At 50.9% G+C, this 19,950-nt stretch overlaps 1 protein-coding gene across 11 annotated transcripts in view; it reads left to right on the top strand.

The window, feature by feature from the left end:
* CUX2 (cut like homeobox 2) overlaps positions 1–19,950 on the top strand; it is a 69,011-nt gene that overhangs the window by 356 nt on the left and 48,705 nt on the right. For 3 of the 11 annotated variants that reach the window (XM_055711069.1, XM_055711144.1, XM_055711100.1), the window contains exon 1: positions 456–780. The exons of 6 other annotated variants lie outside the window; for them this stretch is intronic. The gene's annotated coding sequence lies outside the window, so the exon portion shown is untranslated. Of the gene's footprint in view, positions 1–388; positions 411–455; positions 781–19,950 lie in introns of those variants that run through there. 2 more of the 11 variants (XM_055711109.1, XM_055711149.1) reach the window with 2 other exon arrangements.

The following is a 19,950-nucleotide window of genomic DNA, read 5'->3' as shown; positions in this document are numbered from 1 at the left end:
GGGGGGGCGGCCGCCGCTCCGCCCCGGCGGGAGGGAGGGAAGTTGCGCGGGATGAAGTTGCGGGGAGCGCGGCCCCCCGCGCCGCTCCGCCAAGTTTGTGGCGGTGCCCGCCCGCGGAGCGCAGCCGCAGGTGCCCGCGGGCCGCCAAGTGTCCCCGCCGCCTGTCGCCCCCCCGCCGCGGCGGGGCCGGCCCGCTCCCCGCTGCCCGGGGCCGGCGGGGGCGCGGTAGCCCGGGGCGGGCGGAGCGGCGCCGGCCGGAGCCCCGCCGCGCTGCCATTGTTACCGCGGGCCGGGGCCGGCCGGCGGCGTGCGGGACCGGGGCGGGCTGCGGCGCGGGGGCGGGGGGCGCCTTTGTGGCGCTGGGCAGGTCCCGGCCGCCGTGCCCCGCCGTGGTGCCCTCGGCGGTAACGGTAAGTCCTTTGTTAACGCGGGCGGGGGGAGGCTGGTCGGGGGGTGCTGGCAGCCCGTGACCTTAAATAGGCACCGCGGTCGCGGGGAGGCGGCTAATTAACACAATAGCTCGCCCAGCGTCATGGGATGAAACCCAGCCTGGCTCTACTACAGAAGCCGAAAGGCTGGTTGACACGGACATGAAATGGGTTCATCCCTGTAGGATATTACGGAGTTTAAGACGTAGCACGCTTCGTAGGGGAGTAAACAAATGGGAGTGCGATTTCTGGGGCTCCGGTGCTGCAGCAACAGTTCCAGCCTTTCATACATTTTGGCTTTGAAGCGGATCCCGTGCCGCATCTGTGCTAGGCGACCCGAAAAGTACCGCAGGTAGCGCGGCCGGCCGGCTGGCCACGACTGCTCAGCTCGGGCATTGTGGCTGGGCAGGATTAGGGCGCTCGGCGCCGGGGCTGGGCAGCGTTCCCCGCTACGGCACGCTGGGGACCTGCGGGTGCGCGCAGACCGTTATGGAAAGGCAAAACGCTGGCGGCTACTTTTCCGTGGGTCTGTGGCAGGGGGAACTTTGCCGGCGGGGCCGGGCGGTGGGCAGCCCTCCATCCCGGTGGGGGGGGTGGGGGTCGGTGGGCAGGCTCCGTCCCTGCCGTTCTGCTGGACCAGGTGGCTGTGGCTGGGTGCAGAGCGGGAGAGGGAGCGGTGGGGATTGACTTCTGGGCAGGCTTCGTCGCCTCGCCGGGATGATGGTGGGAAAGGTGACCTTGTGCCAGCTTGGCCTAATGCCCTCTACTTAAAAAAAAATAAATAAAAAAAATGGGGGGGGGGGGAAACGAATTAAAAAAGAGGAAACAATCCATTCATATTTTCCAAGGAGTTTTTCCTTATTTTTCTTTCCTCCTTTTTTTTTTTTTTCTCCTTCCTTATTAATGTATGTGTCTAAGCAGCTCTGCTGGCCTGGGGCTAGCTGGGAATGGCAGAGTTTGAGCAACCCTGATGAATGGTGGGCATATGTAAAACATGTAGATAATGTGCTACTCAGCAGCACTTTGATCGAAACAGCGTTGAGCCTTTTTACAGCAAATAGTCTCGGAAATGAGAAGAGATAAAATTCTATCAAAGATAATACCAGACATATTTCACTGGGTTATGAGATTGTTTTATTGTGTACATTACTAATGCAGTATTTTTTTTACAGCTTTCTTGTATATAACAGTCATAGTGGGATTCATACCTTTATAGTTTTTTTGTGTTTTAATTTGCTCTCAGTTTATTATGTTCCGGTTAGCGTTGTATGGATTACACGCTCCGTGTGCCGGATGCTGTTTTCATCTAACCCATTCCGTGTTAAAACGGCAAAAAATGGGAAGAGTTGTGAGCTGCTGATTTGGGATAATAAATACAACCGCAAGTGAGGGGAGAGAGACCAATTAGAGCCATCTTTTATAAATGTCTTCACATCTCATTATGCAGATGAGCTCTGGCTATACAGCTCCAGCGTTTGGTTCGTCAAATAAAATGCTCTTCGTTTTATTTCCTGTAATGCAAATGCTCTCCGCGTGCCGGAGCAGAGTTGGGCAGAAACTTCGGTGGCGGCTCCGCCGGATGGCAGTGTGCCGGGAGCCTGGGAGCGTGGTCTGGTTGATGGAATGTTTTTTGCTGTTCAAAGTTTAAGGGAGAAAAAAAACCCCACCACAACCCACAACTGTGGATGTGATTAAAATATTACAACCTTATGATATTCTGAAGTGCATAAATTTTACATCTCAGCTACAGAGGGAGTTTAGACATCCATTAAATGATATGACAGCTTGACTTATCTAAATGTGCTATCATTTAACAATGTGTCAAAATTCTTCTTTATATAGACGACAGCAGTAAATAAGCTATCAGTCCTCTTGGCTGAAGTCTAATTCCTGCAGCTTGGACTAATAAACTTAACCGCGCTCGTGTGGAGCAGCCTGTGGGCAGGATAACCTCGGGGGGAGGCCAGGGTGCTTTTGGGGCTCTGGGTGGGGGGCACTCAAATTCCCCGGGTCCCACGTGGGATTTTTTGGGCTCTTACGAGGGAGAGACTGGTGGGACCTTCCAGTTTTCTCCAGCATCTCCAGTACCCAACACTCTCCGTTCCCACCCCTGCTTTGCAGAGGTGGAGAGTGGGATGGTGCTGAGGTCGCTGTGCCCAGGGGCAAGAGGGGGGAGCCCGGGGGGGCTCTGGGTGCCCCATCTCAGGGGGGTTTTGTCTTTCCAAGTGGAATCTCAGGGTTGATGCAAGTGCAGCCTGTGCCCAGGGGCAGCTGAGGAGCGCTGTAGGTTGTGAAGGTGGTTTGTGCTTTCCAGTGGCTCCGCCGAGTGTGGGCAGCAGAATTGTCCCGCTTAAACAATTAATATGGATTTAGGAGCAGTGGCACTAATGAAGCCTGGTTCTCTGCAGATGTCTCATGATTGGGTTATCTGTTGTCTGAGAACTGTGCGCCTCTCTTGAGAGGTTCCCAATGCCCAGAGCATTCGTGATGGTGCTCATTGTGTGGATTCTCTACTGTTTCCTACTGAGGCTGTGCTCTGTAGCCTGTCTCTCGGCAGGAACACTGGTCATGTTTCTTTCTTTCACCGAGGAGCCCTCTTCCCTTAGAAATCTAGGACTGTGGTGGCTGGAAATGCTTGTCCCTTCCATGTGCCGCCAAGGAGGTTCAGCTGAACTGACCACCAAAGAAAGCACAGCTGATGCTCCAGCATGGCCCATTAAAACCTTGGCAATGGGGGGACTTGAGTGTCTTTGCATGTCACCATCATTGACCGCTTTCTGGTGTCCCCTTCCTTGACACCTCCACCGCAGCTCCTTCCTTGAGAGAGCCTGAGGTGCAGCATCCACCCTGCATCCCACTGTTCCCCCTAAATCCTTCATTGGGAACAAATATTTCTAATGTTTTCAATTTACACGTGAAGGGGAGGATGCGATGGGCCATGTTGCTGGTCTCACCTGCTGTTGGGTCTGTGTTGTGCGTTGGCAGAAAGTCAGACAGTGAAGTTCCTGAAGTGAAATGTGGGGTTTTGTGGGGGTTTTGTTGGTTTTTTTCTTTTTTTTTTTTCCTCTGAATAATTGAGACGCTGCCAGACAAGAAGAGAGCTGCAGAAAATGAGAGTTTATCTTTAGCTCCACAGCTCTCACTTTAGAAACTGGTGACCCCAATTCCAGCCCGAAGAGTGACTTCTTCCCTAATTAATAAATCCATTAATTAATTGTGTGTGTGCTGCAGCCCACTAGAGATGTACACGCTGGCCTCCTGATCCAGTTTAGTGGATTGTCTCTGTGGCCTTGGAGGGGGGGTGCTGTAAAAAAAAAAACCCACCAAAAAACCCCACACGTTTGTGACCAAGAGGCAAATAGGGGACAGGGATGGAAGTATAATTTGATTTTGTGGGACTGGAGGGAATCGGCTCTTCCGCCTCCTGGTGGGCTTTTCGGCTTGTAGGTGGGCATGGGGGCAGCAAGCAGAGCGCTGGGGGCTGCTATGCCCCCCAAAATGGGAGTGAGCATGGAGGGGGGGTTCATGGAGTACTTTGAGGCAGCTGGGGCAGTGGAGGAGCCCCTGGCATCAATGCCCTGTGTGGTTTGATGGCGAGAGGGGAGCAGTTTCACTGTGGTCTCTGGGCTGCGTCGTCACCTCCCGCTGCCTTTCAGCCATGAGTTTGGCAGGGCTCAGCAGGGCTCGTGTGCTGCAGGTGGAGCTGAATATTAAAATGTTTGGTGATCCGAATTATTATTTATGACCAGATTAAGCAAGCAGTACACTCCCAGCCTTCGAGTCCTTTAGGAGGTACTTGCTTAACTAGATAACCTTGGTGGAGCATGCAGAACTCGCTGTTCATCTCTCTCCATATGTTGGCACAGGAGCTGCTCCCTTCAGTTAATTTTTCTTTCTGTCTGCAGAGACTTCAAATAAAAATGCAGGCATAATTGTTGTGCATGCCAGTCCCATAGCTACTTGTTTTCTCTGCTGAATGGAAAGTTAACTGTTGGCAGAAAAGCACTGTCTTTCAATGCAGGAGGCTTTGCTTGTCTATGATTTGGGGGCTGGAGTGGCCCGTCTGCTCCCCTGTTTTCCCTTCCTGCCTTTGCTGGTTGGAGAAAAGCAGTGTGTTTGGGTTCCCAGGGGTGGCTGTGTGTCCTGTGGGACAGTGGCGATCCTGCTCCCTTCCTCCCTTGGGTGCCGGCATAATCACGGTGCTGTACATCCCTGGCTGCAGGAATTCCCAAGTCTTGAATTTCAGGGAATTATCCCGGGAGCTGCTGACACAACATGGCAAATTGAAAATGCAGGGCCATTGTTTGCGGGGAGGGAGGGTGATGGCAAGCTGCAGCATCCTGGTCCTCAACAGCCTGCCTTGAAACGAAATTAATTTAGGGTTCAAAAGTGACGGTGTGTGCGCTCCCCCTGCCAGAGCTCGAGCCAGAAACACCAGTGCAGCTCGCTCGCTCTGTTAATGGTGTAGTAGATTCCCTCTTGGATTGGAAAAGGCTCATGAGAGGCATCCATTCTACCCAAAAAGCCTGGGTGAAGTTTCTCAGCACACTTCGTACCATCCTGCTCCTATTACCGAAAGATGTAATTCCCCAACTTGGGAGATAATAAGCAGGTATTGACTTCTGCTGGGGTCATTATCAAGATTTATTCAGTCAATATGGCTTCTTGGGTCAATAAATCTTGAGGTTGATAAAGGAGGAATATATACTTGCAGACTTTATTAAAAACTTTTCCCCTTTCATAACACTTTCTTGTGTGTGTTGCACTAGGATCTATGACTGAGTTTTCTTTAATTACTTTTTTTTTTTTTTGTGTGTGTGTGTGGTGCAAGCTTTCTTGCAGCTCTTGGTATGTCTTGCCAAGATGGCAAAACCTGGGAAATGGGATTCGGCCGTGTGCTGGGTCCGGCTTGCTTGAGATTGCTGCCCTGCTAAGAATCCCCCTCTCCCGGCTTGGCTTTGGTGATGGGGTGGGGGGCTTGGGGAGAGTGGGGGCTGCAGGTGCCTTAGCCCACCATCTCGGGGCTCGGTGGGTGGGGAGGATGGGGCTGAGCGTGGGGCATTGGGTTTTTCTGCGGGACGGTTTAAACTCAGGATTCCTGTTCCCAGCCCACTGTAAAAAAATAAAAAGGGATCGTGTCCCCTTCCCTATCCCAGGCTGAGAAATCTCAGTGGGTGCAAGTGATGGAGTGAAACAGCTGGGATGCTCTGTGCTGGGCTGGGCACTGCCCCAGCACCCGCTTGCTGGCTTGGGCAATGGCTTTGTGCCTCAGTTTCCCCAATCCTGGGCCACAAGGGATGAAGTACACTTGCAGACCAGCATTTTGGGGCAAATCAGCCCCAAAAGGGGCCTGGCAGCATCATGGCAGTTGTGCCTGTGCCCTGGGTGCACGGCTGTGTGCTTGTCCATCATCTCCCGTGGTGAAGAGCCCTGGGAAGGGCTGCGCGTGCTGTTTGGGTTGCCCGTGCGAAGGAAGGATCTTGGGGGGCATCTCTGCGGAGAGGTCCAGGCTGGATCAGTGCAGTGAAGAAGTAGCTCTTGGAGCCAGCAGGCCACCAGCCACAGGGGGTCATTGGCAAAATCTAACCAAAAGGCTTAGGTAGCCTGGAAAGCTGAAGTGCTCGTTATTTACCGCAGTGCTTGTTAATGAGCAGGGGTGCAGCAGCATCCTCCCCTTCCCGGTTGATCCCAGCAGATCCCAGTTTGGGGTGGAGGGGGAGCCCGGCAGGAGGGGGCAATATCTGCTCACCCCAGACTTGCATGCAGGAACCTCGTCAGAAGGGCAGCATGCAACGATGGGCAACTTCAGCTTAAATATACTCATCTGTATATTTAATACGATTTATTTTGGCTGTGTGTGCTGAAGAGCTGCTTTGCAGTATTCCCTCAATTGGTGTTTTTTTCTTTCAAGCTGAGCTTCCCGATTTCCCATAGCTGAACAAGCCGACACCACCTTCCAAAATGGTTTCAGTGTGGTGTGGTGTTTTTTTTTTTTTTTTTTTTAATACAGCCTTGCTGTGTAATTATTTTTTTGACTACTTTGGTGTAGCACTTAATGATTTCCCCAAAGCTGCAACAGGACCCCAGAGTATTGATTTAGCCGCAGTTTAAGCGACTTGCTGCTAACGCATGGCCGTTTTAATATTAATTGCTTGGTGTGTGCGTGCTAGCTAGTTCTTCTGCAACGCAGATTTCTAAAAAAGTAAATAACCAATTTGAACCCCGTGTAAATATTCCTCTGGTGGGAGCTGTGCCGTGCGTCAGCCGCTCTGAGCACGCTGCTGTTGCCTTTGGTAACGCTTCTGCAGTTTTACACCAGAGTCAGGACCTCGGGCATCCTTTGTTTTCTTCCGTCGGGATAACATAATAAAATATTACCTGGTGCTGGCAGTGGGTCTTGTAATGTGTGGTGTAAGCACAGCCGCTCACTGGAGCCGCAGCCGGTGTGTTATTGCTTAGCCTGGCTGCAGAGGACATCTATTCTTTATTAATCACGTCGACAGGGAGAGCTGCCTTGGTCTGCAGCTCTTGGAGCGCTTGGCAAACATTGCTTCATCCCTGGGAGCTGGGTAATTATTACCCCACATCCCTCCTGTTTCTCGGCCAAGGGGGCAGCGGTGGGGTCCGGCGGGGGAGCGGTGGGCTCTGCCCCACAGGGGCATGGTTTGGGGGGGTGGTGTTGCTAAAACCCTCCCCCCGTGATGCTCGTCTGCAGTACAGCTGCATGTGGTGGCTAGGGTGGATGATGGCAAGGATGATGCCCTCCAGGAGGAAGGCTCTGAGGGACCCCTGTGCTGTGGCTGACCGCTTTCCCTGGTGGGGCAGAGCATCGTGCTGGGTCCCGCGGGGTCCCTTGAGCAGCACCCTTGGGTCCTGAATCCAGCGCCTGAGTTGCTGGTGAAGGCTCTTCCATGGGGTCTCTCCCCCGTGAGCGTTTGCTGATGCCGGAGCGGGGTGCCCTGGTTCCCTTCCTCTGGCATGGACGGTGGGCTGTGCTCTGCTGATCCCAACCAGCTGCCCCCAGCCCTGGCGGAGCAGGGGGGCGCCCGGGGCCGGTGGGACCCAGCCCACGGCATGGCCCCGGCACGTGTCCTGGCACCCAGGATGGGGCAGTCATCCAAGGCCAGCAGCTTCGCCTGCTCCGTTCTCTGCTTGGCACACGCCACAGAGCTAGCGTCTCCTGCCACTGCACTTTTCTTTCAAATAAAAGCAGCTAATTAACATTATTCTTTAATTATTGCCTTTATCAACAAGGGGTCTGGTTTATACCAGCAGGATAGTCGCTTTCCCTTCCACTACCCAAGCGAATGCTTCAATTCCTGTTGCTTTTGAAATGAATTTGATGTCATCTGCCCATTGTCACTTAATGGGGACACTTGGGTAATGATTGCGTGCTCCAGCCCTGTTAGCAGCACTGCGAGCGTGTAATTTAGCCCCTTAGGCAACGGTACTTTTGAAATCTCTGGATAGTTTTGAACTCTCTGTTCTTAATTAAATATGCAATTTTTCACGGTAACCAGGTTAATTCTTTTGTGTTGTGTTGTAATACTGTTAGGAATTTTCATAGTTCTTATTAAACATTATTCAGGCATTGTGAATTCCATAATTAAAAAAAATGAAAAGAACAAAGCTTGATTCACTTCTTTCTTTTCCCTGGTTAATTTATCAAATGAATTTTGCAAATTTTTCTTTTTCTCCCCAGACAGCGTGCCAAGTGTTTTAAAGGGGAAGGATTTAATTGCTCTGTAGGGATTGGTTGGTTATGAAGGATTTGGCTGTTTGATTAGTAAACCCTATTGGGAATGGTTTAATGCTCCATGATCTTAAAAATTGTCTGATTGTTAGGCTCTCCAAGGATGTTTTCTCTTTTCCTTATGTACGGCAATGGCTTCGCACAAGTGTGATTATTAGATAGCGAGGAGGGAGCAGAGGGGTGGATGGTCGGTGCTGGGTGAGCCCGTGTGCCCTGGCAGTGCCGAGGGAGCCACCGCAGCCCCCAGAGTGGTGGTGGTGGTGGTGGTGATGATGGTGAAACAAACCAGTGGTTGTTTGTGTGCATCCCTGCAGATCATGGGAATGGAGCGCTGGCTGGGATGGGATGGGGCTGCTCCTATGCTGGAGCCTGTGCTCAGCTTCTTTTCCATGACTTGTTCCCCAATATCTACCTTGTAATATAACGAAATTATACAGAATATCTGATTGACCAAGAGGCAAAACCCTGCTGCGTTCTTCATGTTGGAATCACTCTGGTATCCCACTGGGTGGCATCCCTGTAAGGATGCTAAAGTGCATGGGCAGGTCTTGCTGGGGGACATCCTTGCAGCCCTGGCTTCAGCTGGGCAGGACCCTGCGTGAGGAGGAATGCGGGCCTGCAGCCTGTGGGGGGTTTAATCCAGGTCCCCCATAGCTGGGGGGCTCATAGAGCCCCGGTCCAGGAGTTATGTGGGCAATCACCCTGCTCCAGCTGTGGCGCCTGAGGATGTCCAGCCAGTAGCCTTGAAGTGAGGAGGCTTTAAGAAAGGGAAAAACAGCACAAAAATGCTCTGCTTGTGTTTTTCGCTGGCAGGGCTGGTACCTGCTGCCCAGTGGCTGCTGCTTTTTTATTTCTCCCACCCCTGCATACAGGGAGCTGTGCTCTGCCCTCATGCCCCCAGCCCCGACGCCTTCAATTTTGGATTCAGAATCGAATTTGGATCCAGAATCAATGGAGGTGACGTCTGCTCACTGACGTCAGGGCCCTGGGGACGGGCTGTGACTCGAGACACTTCGGTGTGCTGGGGAGAACACGGCTCTCCAAAATCCCTGCTGGAGAGGAGCCCAGGCTTTGCTTCTAGGGTGGCTGGGGAGCATCCCTGTGGGTGCTGCCCCTGCCAGCAGCTCTCTGTGCTACTTTTATAATTTTGGACTTAATGTCAGGGGAGAAAAAGTCACTGTCTGGTGTTTTTAGCCATACCGTCCCATTTGGGGTCCCCTGGGTCCCCCTAGGATTGTGGGGTGATGGATGGTAATGGACTCAGCTGGGACTGAGTGCAGCCAGTCTGCGGGGGTTCCCCAGGGTTATTTGGGCTTTAAGGAGGGGTCAGAGAGTCATTAAACTTATAAATATATTTTGGTTTAAGAGAAGAGCCATTGTTATCATCAAGCTTGGTTTCTGTGGTGCCGTGCCAGTTTTTCCCCATTCTGGTTCAAGCCTCTTGTGTCCAGTGGGATCAGGCTGGTGCTGCCTGCAGCCAGGGCAGCACCTGGGCAGCTTGGGGTAGAAAATAAAGTGTTCAGCAGTGTTGGGCAGGGAGCCTTTACCCCAAAGAGCATGAAAAGCTGCACTTAAAACAGCTGCTTCCCACCAAAACTTGCTGGAAGATGTTGATTTGAGGCTTGGGGAGCCAAGTGATGCTGCTGTGGCTTGGCCGGTGGCAGTCCTGGCTCGCGCTGGGTGCTGGCAGTGGTGCTGAGTCGGAGCCTGTGGTGAGGCTGGGGCTGCTCCACATCCTGGGTGCCTTTGGGTGAATGGTTTTTTTTTTGGGAGGTGGGTGTCAGCCACATGCAAGTGCCCAGGCTTGGTGCTGGGCAGAGCTGAGCCTGCTCCATGCCAGCTGGGTGTCGCCTGGGCATGGTGTGACCCTGGGGGAGTGTCGCCAGCCCATCAAACAAGATCCAAGAGGCAGCTCGCAGGGTAATACCAGCGGTGGCATCAACCCATTGCCATGTCTCCATCACTGTGTTGAGCAGGTGGGTGAGGAATGCAAGCGGGGATTAAAAATAATAATTAAAATTAAAGAAGAAGAAAGTTGCCCATTGCTCCGTCAGTTTTCCTGTTCCTCCATGGCTGAAGAAGCAGCAATGCTGGTGTGGCTAAAGCAGTGATGCAAGCTATTTGCTCCATGAATTTTGCTTGGCAGTGGTGGCCTGGCAGTGCCGTGCGGAATCCAGCAAGTAATGTAAAACACAAAACAAACAAAAAAGCCCCCAAAACCTAAAATACAAAACCAGAAGAAAAAAAATAAAAGAGGAAAAAAAAAAAAAAAGGGCTACACACTTGCAAGGCGAAGCTGAGCAGACGCCGGTAATGTATTCCCAGGCATGACACAGAGTGGCAGCGTGTCATGAACCGTGTCCCCAGGGACCCCTGGGTCTGTGATATTGGCTTTAACCCCCACTGGCTCTGGCCGGGGCGTAAATTCATCAGGCTTACGGGTATTGCTCTTGGACTACTGAATAATTTACAGTTGCAGAGCCCAGCCAGGTTCAGGTCATCGGGGTTCATGGGTTAATAACAGGTTTGGTTTTTGTTGTCAGCAGCTGCCTTGATAACATATGAAAGAATCCTATTCTGTTGATTAGATTTTGAAATGGATCAATTTTTAATCAGCAGAACATCTGACTCACTCAATAAGAGTAGCGTGGTGGAGACAGGACGAGGGGCTCGTTATTTACAGGATTGTTTGTTTTTACTAATACGCAAATTCTCGCAGGGGCTGGAGCCTGCCACCCGCCTCCCCCTGCCCCGGCTCCCCCAAAATACATCTGTGGGATTATCCGCAGCTTCGCACCAGGTATTTGATTCCTCTACTGATTCGGGAGGAAATCCATCGTGCTGTTTAAGAGATCCGAGGGCACGCTGAAGCTTTGATTTAGCTATCTGTTATTATCGATGGAAAAAACATTTACTTACCAATCGCCAAATCTTATCTAGAAAAGCACCTTGGCGTGCTTGGCTCACCCCTTCCCCAGCATCCCTGCATGTTCCACCCCCCAGGGCCACCAAGGAGCACCTTCAAGATGAGCTTGTGGGTGCTGGGAGAGCAGGGGACAACCTCTGGCGGGATGTGGAGGCGTCCTGGCCAAATTCCTGGGTGCGAGCAAAGTTTCAGAGGGAATAACTTTGATTTCCTCACTAATACTAGAAAAGCTGGATCTCCCTGAGAAGTCAAATACTGGGTAGGGGCCTGGGTAGGTGCTTTTTAAATTTTTATATATATATAATATTTTTTTTTAATTAGTTAGGATACAAAAAGAATCCCAGACTTGCTTTTGGGATTGCATTGCAGTATTGCATTGCATCTTGACAACTGCATGTGTTTCTTTTTGTAAAGACATGCATAAAATACTATTTCTTTTTTCTTTTTCTCCCCCTAAATGCAATCCGCTGGGTCAAAATATTGAAGCAAGTGTTAACAAGCACTGAAAATGAAAAACTTTTTTTTTTTTTTTAGTAACAGAAAAAGTAAAATTCTTGTAAATACAACTTTGGGAAGAGCGTCACTGGAGTGCAGGTGACGCCGTAGTGGCTGGCTGGGGACGGCTGTTGCTGGCAGATATTGGTATGGATAAGAACTCGGTTGTGATGGTAATTTGCATAGTTTTGCCCTGGGTGCTTTGGGATTTCACTTTTAAGCCTTGTGCCTTCTGGCAGTCTCCTTAACCTAAATAAATATTTTCCCTCTTGCCACAGATCAATTAAGATCATGGCTACGTGGGGGCTCACTCCTGGCAGGGTTTTTTTCTCCTTTTTTTTTTTTTTCTTCTTGAAACGGTTGTCTTTTATTTAAAATTGGGCGTATTTATGAATTTACATATGTAGGTTTTTTGCTGGTTTGCTGGGGTAGTGGTTTAAGCACCAGGAGAAGCGTGCTGAGCCTCTGGCCAGTGGTGGGGATGCCAGCGATGGGATGTGAGCGTGGGGATGAGCTTCCAGCTCCCGCTGGGTGCCGTCACTTATTCCGTCCCCGTGTCCCCCGTGTTGACTGATGTTTGGCCACAACCAGCCACGCTCTGAGGTCTCCTGTGGGACTTCACAGCTCCTGGTGTTCTAACAGTGCCATAAGCCCAAGGGCTTGTTTCCTTAACATGGAAATAGCGCTGCAGGTAAGAGGTGTTTGCAATAGCTTATGGGCTCTTGCGCCTGCCAGCCGGCATGGGCGATATAGCAATTCCTGCTAAAAACATCACCAATATCAGAAGGTTAAATATGCATATTATATCATCCCTGGCGGTGTTATTTTCAGGAGAGCAATGGGCGTCACAAGTTCACGACTTTGAAATTAGGTTTATTTTAGCGATGGCAAACGCACATCTCTGTTGAGCGTCTGCTGGTTATTTTCTGAGAAAGGTTGAAAGAAGAACATTTTTGTGAAGAGTAGAGGGGCAGCTGACCTGGTTTTTATTTAATAAGAGGTGCTTAGAAGGCATCGATGGAGATGATCAGTCTTCAGCGTCGGGCAGTGGGGAGCTGCTCAGTCCTTGTGCCTGAGAAAGGCAGCGGTTCCTCTGGTAACTTATTAACTCTCAAAATTGCCCTTGTGTTTAGCAACTGGGTAAATGAATTGCTGATGGGTCCCTGAGTTTTAATGTCATTGCCCTGGCCAAGATTGACCCAAAAGACTGCCGGGGCCAGTCCTGCCGCCCCGCGGGTGCGGTGTGGTGGGAGCCAGCCCCACCGGTGGGTTTGGGGATGGTGCTGTGCTGCTTCGCCTGCAGCTTCAGGGCATGCAAGGAGTTTTGCAGCTCAGGGTTCACGTTGGGTCTATGAATCTGTACTTGCGCCAGTCCCAAGGCTGGCTGGTGCAATCCTCCGTCTGTTGCTCGAAAGCTGAGCTGGTTTGATCTAGAGCTACTGAGACCACCACGTAGTCCTGTCCTTTTTCCTCCTTGATTTTTAAGCTGTTTATCTAGATACGAAGCTCCAACAATTTTAGGCACCACAGGGTGTTTGGGTTCATTGGCTTTTGCTAATGGGGTACCTGTGGATTGCCTTTTGGCAGCAGTCCTCTTCTTCTTCCCCATCCCTTGGCTATGTTATTAAAGAATCCCCCTCCAACCAGCATGCATAACCTGAGCCTGGAAGGGTTTCTGTGTTTCAGTCTTTTTATTTTTAGGCCAATAATTAAATGATAACGGAGCCCAGCATCTCTTTATTTAAAGAGCAGATGGAGCATCCTGAGTATTAGCACGGTCCTGGCTCTGACAGCGCCAGCGAGTCCCGGAGCTGGGGGTTTGGATGAGCCCCCCAAGGACTGCGTTATTTGGCCAGGCAGCGGGCAGCAGCGCTGTGGGTTGCCGCTCAGCAGCCGTGCCGCCTCTGCCACGCCAAATTACAAGGGCATCCTTAGGTAGAGGTGAACCAGGATGCTTTTCTGCCCTCCCTTCCTATCCCATGGCTGGATCCCCGTGAGCTGCTTGGAGAAGCACTTTTGGGCTCCGATGGGTTGTAACTCCTTTCCAGCTGTCTGAGTCGGTACAATCCGGTGCGGCTGCTGTGGGCTCAGCCGGGTGCCAGTGGCTCTCCCTCCATCCCGCCTCTGTGAGCAGCCCACAAGCCATCCGAGGAGCTGCGGCTTTTACGGTTATAACTGGTGTGGGGTTTTTTTTGGTGACAAGTGTTTTATAATGGATAATCCCAGTCTGCTACTTTAAAAAGCTATAAAAGAAAATAGCGCAAGCACTGGCTGCTGAGCTTGCCCGAAGCTGGCTGCTCCCTCTTCACCAGCGCCAGCGCGGAGCCGCAGTGATGCATTTGGGGCTGCAGCTGCCGGCGCGGAGGGTCCAGATCAATCGCCAACAAAATCCCCGTCTTTCCCCATTTTTTCTCGAACCGGCATCACCATCTAGCAACCGTGTTGTTTACCTCCCACACTGATGTCTCATTGAAATACCCTATTTTTATTTTTTTCTTAAGCAGCTACAATTGATAATTTAGCTGTGGATAAAGCAACCTTAGAGCTTTTTATTTCTCAGAGGCCAAACATTGATGTTGTGTGAAATGGGAGCTTTGAGGAGGCTTTGTATGGAACTTAGCTTCCTGAAAAATTTATTTACTGCGACTGTGATCTGCAGGAGCGAATTGATGTTTATCTATAGTAGTTCTTGCCAGAAAAAAAAATGCATAACTGCACTTTCTTGGGAAGCCTTGAAAGGCCTTTTAAATAAGTGTCTAATAGTAGGCTCTCAATAGCAAACAGCCAGCTTGATAGACAGTATACAGTATATTATTAACTATAAGCAGGCTTAATCTTTTTCTCATGTTTTAGAGAATGCTTTATAACCTTGTGGCCAAAGAATTCATGATCACCAGGTATTTGAAGCTAAGCAAAATTATACTGGCTGTTACTGCTGGGAGATCAATACTGCTGGGAAGTGCGCGAGGCTGCGAGCTCCTGCTTGCAGCCCGTGTCCTGGCGCCAGCTGCTCCCAGGCAGTCCCAGCTGCGGAGCTGGGATTTAGGTGGCACATCCATAATGTGGAGGTCTCCTTGGAAGAGGGATGCTGAGGGAGAGAGGAGTATTTGTTTATTCTCTATTGCAATTACCCGGTGGGAGCTGGGGGTCCTGGCAGCGTGCTGGAGTGGTGCGCAGGTCCCCACGGAGCTGCATCAGGGGGCAGGATTTGGGTCCAGTGGGATGGAGCCAGCTCATCTGTGTCTTTGCTGAATGTGGTAAAAAAATAGCAGAAGTTTTCTGGCTGGCAGCGTTTGCCACAAGACAAGGGCACTGAAATCCCCGGCGAGCATCCGACCACCACCTTTGCTGCTGGTCAGGAGCCTTTGCTTGCTCCAGGGTGATCGCTGCCACGTGCTTTAGTGCCCTCATTTGCAGTCATGTTCTTCTGCTTTTCCTGCGTGCGCTGAGCTGGATCCTGGGAGCTCTGGCCAGGAGTCAGGGAATCAATAGATGGTTAAGGTGATAAGTGGCTTTGCTAAAAACCAATTTTGCAAGAGGAGTTTGCAAAGAGGTTAGCGGAGAGGATCAGCATCTGCACCCCCCAACAGCTCGCTCCGGCCAGGAGCTTGCCTCCGACCTGAATTAACCTGGGAAGCATCCTTGGTGTGTCACGGCCGCTCTTCTGCTTCTGTAAATCCATGTGGATCCTACGGGAGCGTGGACCCAAGGAATAAGTTGCCTTCCTCCAGAGAGAGCGTTTGGGGAAAATCAGAAGGGTGAATGTGCCTGAAGGCATATAAAATTAAACAAGCAGAATTTGTTCAGCTGATAACTTCTAGCCAGTCTTGGAGCCGGCAGCTCTGCTGGCATCACGCTGGCAGTATTTACATAGGGATGAAATGTTCCCGTACGGCTCCTCCGGCGCTGCCAGGTCTAAGCAGGCTTTTCTTTTAATCTCCACCACAGCTGGCTGCTGCTTCCAACTCTGTTTTCCCTTCAACAGACACAGTTGTCGTGCCCACCGTTGAGAGGATGCCCAAGCCCATTTGTGGTGTGCTTGCTGCTTTTGGTACAGCTCGGTGGTGCTGGTGGGACGGTGCTGTGCGGGGACACCCTGCTGCCTCCCGGCACCGAGCACAAGTGCCCCCCAGTCTCGTGTCCCTGTAGACCCCAATTGCATGTTGCTGCAAGAAATGGATTTGGGAGGAATGGTCAGAAATAGGGAGGAACAGATCTTAGGGGTGTTTCCCCAAAGCAGTTTTGACCACCAGCAGCTACTCCATGGTCTTTTTGGAGGAGATGAGGCTGATGGCGCCTCAGATCTTCCTAACTAAATTATGTCTCTTCCAAATGCAAAATCTCTTTGCACATGTGATGAGTCCCTTAGGACACAATCCAACTTGCTGGTGTCTTTATTTGCTATATCCAAGGGGTCCCAGCTCCCTCCTGGGACTTTGCTGACCTGGTGCTGGTTTCATAGGTGGCTCCTTGTCTGTGTGGAAGTCCCCGAGCCCTGCCTGCTCCTCGGGGCAGGCTGCTTGGGGTGTTTCTGGTGGCATGCCTCAGAAAAAGTTGGCTTGGGATGCAGTTCATCGGGCTGGTGACTTATCTGAGGGCATTGTAACATTCCTCTGGTTCATACCACCCCTTGTGCATCCTCCTCTCCGTTGTGCCCGGGCTGCAAGGTGACAAAGGTGTGGGCTTGCCCACCTATGCGTTTGGTTTTCTATGGGCAGAGACCTGAGTTGTTTTTAGGTTTTCTGGCATTTCTCAGGCTTGACTCCTCTTTTCCCACCTACTAGGCTGGGGATGTCCCCACACTCTGACCTCTAACCTGGGGCACTGGGGCACTGGGGGCTGATGGTGGGATGAGCTGGCAGCAGCCATCCCCTTGCCACGGTTCTTTATTTTTCCTGGTCATCAAGTGGAATTTCTCTTTGGCCGGTGACCCCAGAAGGAGTGTCATGGGATGCTCGTGTGTTTTTCTTGGGCTTTGCTTTCATGCCGTTATTTATTACTATGTTGCTTCATTACACAGCCGCAGTTTGAATGCTGTGGCTGAAACTACCTTATTATTTTATCGTTTTTAATCATCATGGGGAGGCTGTTTCTGGATGCTGATTGATGGAAACATCTTATCTACTCTAGTCAAAGTGTCTCCGCTTTGCGTGGTAATGAAATAGTTTGACACTTTGACACGAGTGGCAAACACTTTTCCGACGATGCAAACAGTGGAGACTTTGATCTAGGTGCAAACTGGTTTCATTACAACAAACACAGCCCCCTTTCATCCGGAAAAGAAGATAAGGGGTTTCAATTGGTGTGAAGCAGCAGCTGCTTTTAATGATTTAAAAAATAAAAATCAGGGGAAAAAATATAAGAAGAGTTAAACTATTACGTGATGTTATAAACTAGCCCCAGTGCCGTGCAGTGAAATAAGGTAGGCGTAAAACCAACAATACAAACGATAAATGTGAAAGAATCCTCCTAGAAACTTTCTCTTATGGGAGATGTTCTGATTTGGTTTTCCCAGTATTTCAAGCGAGAGCATCTTCAGAAGTGCCTTTTTTGGAGAAAAAATCATCCTGTTTTTCATAAAAGTGATGTTTTCCATGGAAAAAAACCCCACTTCTACTATTAACTTTTTTTTTTTTTAAATGAACTGTGAGAGCAGGCAGCCCTTTTGGGGACTCTGTGGTTTGGTGCCAACGCAGAGTCCTGCCCCGTGGCTGCATCCAGGACAGCTCCAGGAGATGCTGGGGCTGTGGTGGGGTCTGCAGGGCAATGGTCCCCACTTCTCCATCTCATCATTTCTCTGGGCAGTGGATGCATCTTTTCTCCCTCCCTGATTTTTCTGCTGGCCAAGCCTGGAGATAGTTTGAATCCTGGTGGGAAGGCTGGAGGGAGGAATCCCAAACATACTCCCAGGCTGACAAAATTCTGCTCAGTCATGAGCTTTTCTTTTTCAATATACAATTTTGAGTAGAAATGGGTAAAATTCCTCCCTGGCATAACTCCATTGGCATTGGGCTGTACTATGCCTGGATTTGGCACAAGTAATTCTAATTAACTGAAGCAGCACCTTCTATCTATTTTGAGTGTCGAGTTTGGGCACGAATGCCCTGTGAGCAGCTGAAGAGAATTTGTGATGTGTGGAAATTGTTAGGTTCAGCAAATCCTGAGGTTTATATGAAGGTTTTCTCTTCCCATTCTGCTGTACAGACAGGAGTGGTGTCAGCCGAGGTGCTGTGTTCGGTCCTCTCACTTCGGGAGTTTTGCTTTTAACTGTTTTCTCAGAAAATCTTTTTCCTTTAAACGTCTTGGACTAGGTGATTGTTGTAGGTCCCTTCCAACTGAACCATCCCATATCCCGTGTCCCATCCAGTGTCCTCTCTCCAAGCCACTGCTGCAGCAAGCACAGCCTGGCACTTGGAGTGGGATGTCCCTTAGGAAGTGTGACACCATGGGATCATGTCCCCTCTCCTGGCAGCTCATCCCAGGGCTGAGGCACTGGGAACGGTCCCCTCCCTGTCCATCCCACCCCATCACTGGCTAGGATCCATTCCATCACCATTCGCTGCCACTGCAGGCTGTGCTGGGATGCCCGCTGCTGGGGACCCCAGCACTGGGTTTGTCCCCTGCCTTGCCCTCGAGCATTGTCCCTCAGGATGTCTCTGCCCAGATCCATAGGGCAAGGAAACATGGAGGTGGTTACGCATGGACAGAAGCACTTAATGTGGTGCCTTCTTAATTAGAGCAGCAATTCCTGCTCCTTGCCCTCATCCTGCCTGCTCCACGCCAGGGGCTGGAGTGCAGTGAAATCCTCCCTGGGAGATGCTGTATTTGGAAATGACAGGGGATTTGGGCTTAATTTTAGCCAGAACATGTGGCTCATTTTTAGATGCTTCTCAAGTCACGGTGGCTTTGTTACAGTCGAGGAAAGAGGGGGAGAAAAAAAAAATCCCCCAAAACCTAGAAAGGCGATGCAGTTTAGATGGTATCTCTCCACAGACTGAGTTACGGAATTTAATACAAGGAAGCTTTTGCAAGTTGCCCGGTCTGCGTTGGAGCACAGAGAGTCTGCATTTGAGATTAAACCTCACATTTCATTTTTATACACTGTGCTTAATCCAATAATGATTCTGTGTTACAAACGGCAATAATATCTTTCAGCATAGTTAATCAGAAGAGACTTAATGCTGTCACTATTTATTAACCTTTGTTGAAAAGCAAGAAGTTTTCTTACTAATCTCTGATTGTTGCTCTTGTCAGGCTCTATCAAGTGCAAACCAGATTTGGCATTCGTTACAGCGGGAATGTTGCTGCTGCATTCCCTGCTGTCCGCTGCATCCAACCCTGTGTAGGGATGTGGTCCCATACAGTGCATGGGGGATGCTTTGGGTGCAGGGGGGACAGGCTGGCTGGTCCACTGTCTCCTATGCCCATACCTGCAGCTCCTGGGTGGATTACAGCCTCTTTGCTCCTCCAGCCGCGCGGACCCTGGCACAACTTTGCCCACCTCGGGGTTATTTTTTGGTTGTGTGACCTGTGTTCCTGCATCCAGGTCTGCCCATCCCTGGGGGCTGTTTGAGCCACAGACTCCTGGCATGGGGAGATGCTCTGCTGGCTGGGTGGCACTGGGACAGTGATGTCGGTCTCTGACGGTTTGTGGGAAGTTAAGTGACTTCCAGCAGCTTCCCCAAAATCTCAGAGACCCCCTTCCCCACTGCTGCCAGCACCCATGCTGGAGGGAGGAGGGTGTTTGTGAACAGGCTGAGGGGTTTTGCAAGAATGTGGTGGCAGGGGCTGAGCCGGGACATGTGGAGGTGGCTGGTCCCTTGCATCCAAAAAGGCATCCCTTGCATCCGAAAATGCATCCCTTGCACCGAGCATCGCCCCAGCCCCTGGCAGAGGCGGGCAGGAGGATGCAGGCAGCGCTGCCCTTGAACCCACAGACCTGCGCTGGTGCTTCCCAGGACAGCTCAGGTGGCTTTGCAATGCCAGGAGCCAAAATGTGGGTTTTGAGGAGGGGGAGCGGTGGACGGCGCATGGTTTTTGAAGCTCCGTGGTGATGAAAGGTCAGTGCATGAAGGAATTTCAGCCTTCGATATTCTTCCGTTTGTCTCCGGTTGCAGGGAGGCCGGTGTTGGAATTTGCTTGTAGGAGCACCTGGAATTAATGAGCCAGCTTGGTGCCGTGCAGAAATCGATTCTTCCTGCATTAATTGTGCTGTGTTCAAGCTTCGGCTTTTTATTCTGAATTATGTAGTTACAGGGAGAGATGTCTCTCTTCGGCACAGCCCTCAGTCCTGTGGGGAAGGGTCCTTCTCCCTGCGCCCATCCTGCCTGGGTGCGGGCAGCACATCC

This window comes from Falco cherrug, chromosome 1 (assembly GCF_023634085.1).
Source record: "Falco cherrug isolate bFalChe1 chromosome 1, bFalChe1.pri, whole genome shotgun sequence".
NCBI classification, from domain to species: Eukaryota; Metazoa; Chordata; class Aves; order Falconiformes; family Falconidae; genus Falco; species Falco cherrug.
The sequence above is the reverse complement of the archived record's forward strand: the minus strand, read 5'-3'. Positions and strand labels throughout refer to the sequence as shown.